Source organism: Capsicum annuum, chromosome 4, assembly GCF_002878395.1.
Source record: "Capsicum annuum cultivar UCD-10X-F1 chromosome 4, UCD10Xv1.1, whole genome shotgun sequence".
NCBI lineage: Eukaryota > Viridiplantae > Streptophyta > Magnoliopsida > Solanales > Solanaceae > Capsicum > Capsicum annuum.
This window is the reverse complement of record NC_061114.1, coordinates 161,031,254-161,039,182: the sequence shown is the minus strand read 5'-3', so window position 1 is coordinate 161,039,182 and position 7,929 is coordinate 161,031,254.

Genomic DNA, 7,929 nt, shown 5'->3' with positions numbered 1-7,929 from the left:
TAGGTGACTTAGTCGCTTGAAAATGGTTAAGTCTGGGGACTTTGAATGGGATTTTGTTGTTTTGAATGTGGTTTGTTAGGTGACTTAGTCGCTTGAAAATAATTAAGTTTGGGGACTTTGAATGAGATTTTATTATTTTGAATGTGGTTTGTTAGGTGACTTAGTTGCTTGAAAATGGTTAACTCTAGGGACTTTGAATGTGATTTTGTTGTTTTGAATGTGGTTCAATCTAGGGACTTTGAATGAGATTTTGTTCTTTTGAATGTGGTTTGTTAGGTGACTTAGTCTCTTGAAAATGGTTAAGTCTAGGGACTTTGAATGGGATTTTGTTGTTTTGAATGTGGTTTGTTAGGTGACTTAGTCGCTTGAAAATGGTTAAGTCTAGGGACTTTGAATGGGATTTTGTTGTTTTGAATGTGGTTTGTGAATGTGGTTGGTTTGGTGACTTAGTCGCTTGAAAATGGTTAAGTCTAGGGACTTTGAATGGGATTTTGTTGTTTTGAATGTGGTTTGTTAGGTGACTTAGTTGCTTAAAAATGGTTAAGTTTTAATGACTTGATCTAATTAGTTTAATCTGATTGATTGCGTAGATGGAACCTGATTATAGCTGGATATATCACCGGAACAATGATAATAAAATGGGTATTAGGGAGGAATTTGTTGAGGGTGTCAAAAGATTTGTTGAACATGCTAAGACACTTGATGTTTGGACACTTTTTCAGATAATTCGTTGTCCTTGTGTTAGATGTGATGGTATAAATCTTGTAAGTGAAAAAGATGTAAAGGAACATCTTTATAGAAAGGGGTTTCACGAGGAATTTTTAAGAATGCATGGTGATGTTGCGCAAGATAACTTTGTTGTTAGAGAAAATAGTAGGTCTGCAGGGCATAATGAATATCAAGATACTAGGATAACAGAAATGGTGCACGATGTTTTTGGGATGCAACACGGGGTTGACTTTAGGAAAAATGTTGAAGATGTTCCTAATAGCGAAACGGGCAATTTCTATGAAGAATTACATACTGCTAGTCATCTTTTTTTTAACGGGTGTTCGCACTCTCGTTTGTCTATTGCTGTTAGATTATTAAGTATTAAATCTGACTGGAATATTGTGGAAGGAGGAATGGACTCAATTATAGACTTTATTAAAGAGTTAGTTGACCCCATCTTGGAGGTTCCTGATTCTTTCTATTAGGCAAAAAGATTGGTGTCAAAGTTAGGTCTCTCCTCGGTTAGAATTGATTGTTGTGAAAATGGTTGCATGTTATACTTTAAGGAAGATGCTAACCTAGAGTTCTGTAAGTTTTGTCAGCACTCTCGATATAAGCGTGGTTCTCTTGGAAATAAAATTTCTATTAAGGCGATGCATTATTTATCTCTTATACCAAGGTTGAAGAGGTTGTATACTTCATACAGCTCAACTCCTCATATGATATGGTATAGTGAAAATAGAAGGCCTACTAGTGTTATACGTCATCCATTTGATGGAGAGGCTTGGAAGCATTTTAATGAAACTTATTCAGATTTTGCAGCTGAGTCACGAAACATTCAATTGAGATTATGTGCGGATGGGTTCTCTCCTTTTTCAGTTGGTGGTGCGCCATATTCATGTTGGCCTGTATTTATCACTCCTTATAATCTTCCTCCTGAAATATTGATGACTAGTCCCTATATATTTCTGAATTGTGTTATTCCTGGCCCGCGTAATCCAAAAAGCAAAATAGATGTCTATTTGCAACCTTTGATTGATGAACTTTAAATTTTATGGCATGAGGGAGTTGAAACTTGGGACATCTCTCTTAAACAGAATTTCAATCTGCGTGCATATCTAATGTGGACTGTTAATGATTTTCCTGCTTATGGAATGTTGTCTGGTTGGATGCCAGCTGGAAAGCTGGCTTGTCCATACTGCATGGAAAAAAATAAAATCTTTCACATTGAGACATGGCAGGAAAAATTCATGGTTTGATTATCATCATTGTTCTTGCCACCTGATTATGAATTTAGGAGACTCAAGAATGCCTTCAGAAGGAATAAAAGGGAACATGATAGTCCACCTCCAAGGCTGTCTGGTCATGACATCTGGGAAATAGTTTAGGATTTGCCTAAAGCCAACGAGGAACGATTGTACAGGCTTGATGGATATGGCGTTTCGCATAACTAAACTAAGCAAAGTACATTTTGGGAGTTAGAATATTGGCCAGATAATTTACTTAGAAATAATGTTGATGCCATGCATACTGAGAAGAACTATTTTGACAACTTGTTCAACACAGTTATGGATGTCACCCGCAAAACAAAGGATAATCCTAAGGCCAGACTTGACTTACCAGAATATTGCAACCGCAGAGAATTACACTTACAGTAGGGGCCCAACAGTAATGTTCTTAAGCCCAAGGCTAGTTTTACATTCAAGTTGGACCAAAAGCGTCAAATATGTGAGTGGTTTAAAGTTTGAAGATGCTCGATGGATATGCCTCAGATTTGGAAAAGAGGGTAGATATGACTCAAGGAATCTTGCATGGAATGAAAAGTCATGTTTTCATGGAACAATTACTTCCAATTTCTTTTATTGGTTTACCTGAAAACATATGGAAACCAATAGCAGAGATCAGTTTGTTCTTCAAAGATTTATGTGCCACCATATTAACAGAAGAAAATCTAGCGCAAATGAAAAGTAATATTTTTGTTATCACCAACAAGCTGGGGAAGATTTTTCCGTCAGCGTTCTTCGATATGATGGAACATCTTCCCATTCACCTTGTGCACGAAGTTTGGATAGGCGGTCCAGTTCAAACTAGGTGGATGTATCCATTTGAACGGTAAGCATTTCCAACATATTTAAATGCATTCATATATTTTTTAAAGATAGTAAATATCTAACCTTAATATTGTATAGGGCAATTGAAAAATTGAAAAGGGGTCTCAAAAACAAATATAGGGTGGAAGACTCTATAGTTGAGGCATATCTTGCTGGAGAAACTTCTCAATTTTGTTCATACTACTTTCATAATGAAGTTGCTTGTTCAAGAAACCGACCGAATCGTCATCAGGACGATGTGAATGGGCCTCATTTGCAATCAATATCAATTTTCAATCAATCTGGTTGTAAGGCTAAAAAGATTATACCTTGCCGGCTCACTTCCATGGAGCGCAAATCAGCAACTTTGTATATCTTGCTGAATTGCCCCGAAATTGAGCCCTTTCTGAAGTAAGGAGATTAAAATTTTAGCATATCTTATTTGTTTACTCATTCCCTTAAAGAAACTAATTGTGTATCCCATGTTGGATGTTCAGTTCATTTAAGACTCAATTCCACAAAAATCAAGTGTATGCATCCTTTTCATCATGGTTTAAAAATGAGGTTCGTCAGTGTATTAATGTTTTTACAAAGTTTAAACATTTACAAATTCTTCAACTAAAATATATATATGTATGATATTTTTAGGTACACCATTCACTAAATGCAACCGCATACGATAATCTCTTGAGAGATATTTCTTTGGATCCAGTCGAAGCTAATGCAATGTCCCAATATAAAGTAAATGGATTTAATTTTTCCACCGAACAACACTCCAAGTCAAGGAAAACAAACAATAGTGGTGTTTGGGTTAAGGGTGATGATGATGTTGATTACTTTGGCATCATACACGAGATCTTAGAACTGGACTATATTGGTTTCCCAATAAAAAATTATCCTCTTTCGATATAAGTGATTTGATCCAAGCATAGTACGCACAAGAGTACATAAGGAGCATAACATCATTGAAGTGAAGCACAATAGGTCGTATCCTATTTACGATCCATTTGTTCTAGCGCAAAATGCTAAACAAGTGTATTATGCTCCTTATCCATTGCGCAATGACAAGTATGATTGGTGGGTTGTAATCAAAATAAAGCCTATAGGCAAGGTGAAAGTTGAGAATGTACTGGAGACTGCGTATCAAAATGAAATGCAGATTAATCACCAGCTAGTGGACGTTGAATTAGTGGACGGTTTGAATCACCCAAAAAATATAGTTGAAGAAGTTAATATTGCCGAAGAAGAGGCTGAGTGGGTAGGAGATGAGAATACCTCCGAAGAGGGTGAATGGTTTAGTGGAGAGTCTTCAGAAGAGGAGGATTAGTTATGTAGATTGTATTTATTATGTATTGATGTCTTTATGCTTTGTACTATATATTTACCTTTATGTTTCTTGTTTAAGATTGATATATAATATACTTTTTAAGTTTGTTGTTTCCACTTTTTCATGATTTATATAGTAATAAAAATATTTTTGTCTATATCACGTGTTGTTGGAGCGATTTGAAATGTGAATTATTAACTTGAAATTACTTACTTGGAATATTTTCTTATAAATATATATTCATGTTGTAGGAACTAACTACTTGTTAACTTAACATAATTTAGACGTCAGGCAGAGATGACAAAGGTAAGGGAAAGGTTGATACTACGAAACCAAAAAAGAAAAAACATCCTTCTGCTTATAGACGACCGACAAGTATTCACATATCTGAAGGTCGGTGTGCTGACGGGCCAGTACGACCCTCATATTCTAGGTCGTCCGAGGATTTGACACCTACTCCTACGCATGTGGGACCACTACATGGGTCTACACCGACCTATTCTGCTCCTATGACTGTGCCACCGCCAGCACAGTACTATCGGACGACCGCTAGCCCCTCCAAACATCTACCATCATCGATACCCTCCTGCAGCAGTCATGCAGCTTCGCACAGTGATTCTACTGAATCTATTGGGTTGTCGGATCTTTGGCTTGGAGGCACTCCATCTGGTGCTTCAAATCCACCCATGCCAGTGCATCCATCATCACTTACTAGGCAGCTAAGAGACATAGATGATTCTGGGAGGATTTATATTGTTCCAGTTGCGAGAGGGTAAAATTTCTAAATATAATAACATTACTCATTTTTCATTACTATTTTATTATGTTCGATGAAATTATTGTTTGATCTTGTGTTATAGGTTTAGGCCGGATGCTGGAGCTGGAAAAAGGGCGTGAATATGCATTAGTCGACACTTCAACGGCTACTGGACCAGCTGACAAAGGGTTCTAGAACTTGACAAGGAGAGAATGTTTGAAGAATTCAAGGTAAGGATTTAACTTATCGACTACTTATTAACAATTTGTTAGAACACAAGATTGAATATTATATTTTGGTTGTAGAAATTTTACTAGTGGGATGATGCAAATGAATTTCTTATAAAGAAGAACTTTTTCATAAGATGTAGAGCCAGATTTAACGATCTCTTGGATTATGCCCGAAAGAAATCAGTAAAACCTAAATGGATTCCTGAACCCACATTGCTACTGTATCAGCGCCGTTGGAATAGCCCAGAATATCAATTGTTAAGGGGAAAAAGAAAGAAAGCCCGAGCATCATCTAAGGGTGGCTCCCTACGTACTGTGGGTGCTAGAAGTATTCTTGCTGTGAAGGAAAAATTGGTATGTAACTTTTACAATTTTAATTCTTTATTTCTATTTCTATTTTTTCTTATTTGAACATTGATAATTTTTTCATATGCAGAAAAAAGAAAAGGGTAGGGAACTACCAACTGATGAGATTTTCGAGGAGACTCATCTGAAAAAAAAAAAGAACCCGATTGATGAAGACGTCTGGGTTGAACCTCGTACAAAATCTGTCCACGTAAGAGATAAATTTTGAATTTATGAATCTTTTTCTCAAAGTTGATAATATTCAATTATAACTACTTTAGTATTTTTTGACCGTTAGTATTAACTTTACTTTAAATATAGGACGAATTTAGGCGTCTTGTTGGTGAGTATCATAGTAGTCAGTCTCCTGAAAGCTAGGGTGACCCAATACCCCAGCATGTACGGAATGAGTTATGGACAAGAGCTTCGGGTCCTGCAAATAGAGGTCATTTTTACGGATGCCACACAGAATTTTTTGGCGATAATATTAGGTGTTCGTCCAGCCCTGCATACTCTAGCTATTTGGTTGATACAGAAACCATTGTAAGACTACAAAATACGATTTCTCAACTCACCGAAAAGCTTACTGAACAGAGAGAGAGGTATGCTGAACAGAGAGAGAGGTATGCTGAACAGAGAGAGAGGTATGCTGAACAGAGTGCAAGGCAAAAGAAGATGGATGAGGAAACAACATCACAAATCAGGGTGCTGTAGCAGCAATTCAATTCTTTCATTCAGACTGCGGGGGTTATTTCTCCGTGTCCTAGTGATGCAGTTCGGGCTGCAAAGGTCTAGGCCCCCTGGATGATTTCAGCACGGATGCTGATATGGAAGACAAGGACGAAGTCAATGATGATGATTGTTAGTCTTTTTATTTTTGTATGTATTGTACTTTAAATTTAGATATTTTGTTGTTTGAAACTATTGTTATAGTTTTTTCGTACTCACCTTTCTTGGATATTTTGTATGTGTTGTACACTTTTGAAAATTTTCATTTGATTTTTTGTTGTTGTATTTTCATTTTGGTTACTGTTGTATATTGTTGTTGTTGCATGCTGTATTTGGGTTTTCATTTTTATTTTTATTTTTAAATTCCCAGAAAAACCGACCACAAGTGGTTGGTTTTTCAATATTTTTGTTTAGCAAAAAACCGACCACAAGTGGTCGGTTTTAAATTAAATTAATTAATTAATTTATTAAAAAATCGATCACGAGTGGTCGGTTTATTATAAATTAATAAATTAATTTAATAAAAAAACGACCACACGTGGTCGATTTTTATTAAAATTAATAAATTAATTTTTTAAAAAATCATGGTCGTTTTTTTTTTTCCTAAAATTATTTTTTCAATTTAAATAAAATAATAATGAATTTTTAAAAATAAATATATATTTTTAATAAAACCGACCACTTGTGATCGGTTTTTAAAAAGCTACCGCTACTTTTCCGATCATAAATTTTGGTCGGTTTTATGGTCGGAAATTGAGAAAAATCGACCACTTATGATCGGTTTTTCTCTTTTTTTTTAGTAGTGTTAAATTTTGGTATCTGAGATTGAAAATTGGGGTGAAATTGATTGAATTTTCTTTTTTTCTAATTTCTGTGTGAAATTCATTGTATGATTGGAATGGAGAAAAGTGGGGAGAAGAAGATGAAATGATACACCGATTTATACTGAGAGTGACTATTTAGTGGGTATTTAATTGTGGATATTATTTTTGTGGTATTATTTTAATTTTAGGTGTCATTTTTGTTCTTTCCCCAAAATTTTATGGCCAAACGGGCCCTTAATATGAGTAAGTGCTTATTTCCGGACTTACTTTGCTCACCCATTTCTTTTGTCCTTGAATTTTCAGAACTATCTTTGCCCCCCAAAAAACTTTATCAGCCTTCAAGTGTCACCTTACCTAAAGTATTGTCTTACTTTCTATTTTATTCGGCTTAATTTCCACATGAAATACTTAAGACCATTAGATTGAAGAATATTTTAGTGCATTTCACATATCTTTAGTTTAAAACTACAAAATTTAAAAAACTTTATTTACTTTCTTAAATTTTACGTTTAAGTCAAACCATGAAATCAAAATAAAACAGAAAAAGTATCTTCTTCCATTACATTATTTACCACATAGTAAGGTGACAACGTAATATCGTTTTACAAGTAAAATTGCATGGACTATTATATCTTAAAAACCGTATATCACTACAAACCATCCAATAAAACAAAACAGGAGATATTTATTCTACAAACTAGCTCAATAAAGTTCACAGCAAGACATAATCCTAATATTTTTTATTGCTTTAACAAAATTTTAGTGACCATATCATAATATGTGAACATAATCAGTTTTACGTAAGTAATGGCTACGACTAGGCGGATGATTTTTTTTTAATCAACTGGCTAAAAATGTATTTTGAGAAAAAACATTATAACATTATTGACAAGCATATATATATATATATATATAT